This window comes from Nelumbo nucifera, chromosome 6 (genome assembly GCF_055504915.1).
Source record: "Nelumbo nucifera cultivar China Antique chromosome 6, China Antique-T2T, whole genome shotgun sequence".
Taxonomy (NCBI): Eukaryota; Viridiplantae; Streptophyta; class Magnoliopsida; order Proteales; family Nelumbonaceae; genus Nelumbo; species Nelumbo nucifera.
In genome coordinates, this window is record NC_142654.1 from 46,912,501 (window position 1) to 46,915,000 (window position 2,500).

Below are 2,500 nucleotides of genomic sequence, written 5' to 3' on the forward strand. Positions count from 1 at the left end.
GATGCGGAGCGAGGATTATGCTCCATTAATACTTGGTCCGTGTTCAAGAGCGAGATAAAGCGCCAGTTCTATCCAGAGAACGTGGAGTACCAAGCCCGTCGGAAGCTCAAGAACCTAAAACACACGGGCTCATTGCATGAGTACGTGAAGGAGTTTTCCGCACTATCGCTCGAGATCACGGACATGTCAGACAAAGACCTTCTCTTCAACTTTATGGACGGCCTACAACAATGGGCCGAGCTCGAACTCCAGAGACGAGGTGTGAAGGACCTTGCCACAGCCATGGCCGTTGCTGAACAACTGGTAGACAACAGGCGACCAAGCAAAGACGGCCCTAAACCCAACTCATATCAGGGCGTAGGCAAGATAGGAGGCGACAGGAGACCTTACTACGCGCCCAAGGGAGACTCTGGGCCAAGTAAACCCAACACTTTTAAGTTCTACAGGAGACCTGAAGGAGACACTGGATACAGAGGTGGCCAGTTTGTGAAGAGGACACCTCCGGCACCATGCTTCATCTGTGAGGGAAAGCATTGGACTAAGGATTGTCCTAGTCGGGGGAAGCTCAATGCCTTGCTTGCAAAGCTTAGTGATGATGAGCATAGCGAGGAGGAGAAGGAACCAGGGGAGACAAGAATGGGGGCTCTACGAAGACTCAATGCAATGAAGAAGAAGGCGAGCCCGCAAGGAGCATCGAAGTTCAAGCCGAAGGGACTGATGTATGTAGACATCCGCTTGAATGGTAAGCCCACAAGAGCCATGGTGGATACTGGCGCTACTCACAACTTTATCTCTATGGAAGAGGCATCCCGAGTAGAACTTGCACCTACCCAGGAAGTCGGATGGTTGAAGGCTGTGAACTCTAATGCCAAACCCATACAAGGTGTAGCTCATGGGGTGGTCTTGCAACTTGGTGACTGGGAAGGGATGATAGACCTCTCAGTCGTGCCCATGGATGATTTTCAGGTTGTTCTCGGCATGGACTTCTTAACTCAGGTAAAGGCGGTGCCCATGCCCTTCCTCAACAAAGTGTGCATTTTTGAAGATCAGGCTCCTTGCATGGTTCCAGTTGTGCCAGATACCACGTCCACCCCCAAGATGCTCTCAGCATTGCAACTCAAGGATGGAGTGCGGAAAGGAGAGACCACTTACCTAGCCACATTGGTGGACGCCGACCTGTCTGACCCACTAACCGAGCATATCCCACCAGTGATTACAATGGCACTAGAAGAATTCCAGGACGTCATGCCTCCCACATTGCCGAAGAAGCTTCCCCCAAGGAGAGAAGTTGACCACAAGATTGAGTTGGAGCCTGGAACCAAACCACCAGCACGCCCGCCATACAGAATGTCTCCTCCTGAGCTGGCCGAGCTACGCAGACAGTTGAATGAGTTGTTGGATGCTGGATTGATTCAGCCTTCTAAGGCCCCTTTCGGAGCACCAGTCCTATTTCAGAAGAAGCATGATGGATCTCTTCGGCTCTGTATTGACTACCGAGCTCTCAACAAGCTCACCATCAAGAACAAATACCCCATACCTTTGGTGGCCGACCTCTTTGACCAGCTCAGCAGGGCCAAATACTTCACCAAGCTAGACCTGAGGTCGGGGTACTATCAAGTGCGTATAGCCGAAGGAGATGAACACAAAACAGCTTGTGTTACCCGCTATGGGTCCTTTGAATTTCGTGTCATGCCCTTTGGGCTTACCAATGCTCCAGCCACCTTTTGTACATTGATGAATAGAATATTTCATCCCTACCTAGACCAATTTGTTGTTGTGTATATTGATGATATTGTAATCTATAGTAGAACCCTGGAGGAACATGTTGACCACCTCCGTACTGTTTTACAGGTCTTGCGGGACAACGATCTATTTGTTAAGAAGGAGAAATGTTCTTTCGCCACAGAAGAGGTGGCCTTCCTCGGTCATATAATCCGAGCAGGCACAATCAGTATGGATCCAGCTAAAGTCAAGGCCATTCAAGATTGGGCACCGCCCACTAGGGTCACCGAACTTCGCTCCTTCCTTGGCCTCGTGAACTACTATCGAAGATTCATCTCTGGATTCTCAGCACGAGCCACTGCCCTCACCAACTTACTGAAGAAGACTAGTATGTGGACCTGGAGTGAATGCTGCCAAACAGCTTTTGATGATTTGAAGAGAGCTGTCTCAGCAGAACCTGTCCTCGACTTGCCTGATCCAAGCAAGCCATATGAGCTACACACAGATGCTTCTGATTTTGCTATTGGCGGGGTCTTGATGCAAGAAGGACATCCCATCGCCTTTGAAAGCCGTAAATTGAATGATACAGAGAGGAGGTACACTGTACAAGAGAAGGAGATGACAGCCATCGTCCACTGCCTCCGCACATGGCGACACTACCTGCTTGGCTCCAAGTTCGTGGTCAAGACTGACAACATAGCTACTAGTTACTTTCAGTCTCAGAAGAAGCTGAGCCCTAAGCAAGCTCGATGGCAAGATTTCTTAGCGGAGTTTGACA

At 49.9% G+C, this 2,500-nt stretch overlaps 1 pseudogene; it reads left to right on the top strand.

Annotated features, from left to right (window-relative positions):
- The window catches only part of LOC148790920 (25S ribosomal RNA), an 8,871-nt pseudogene that overhangs the window by 3,152 nt on the left and 3,219 nt on the right, over window positions 1–2,500 (top strand).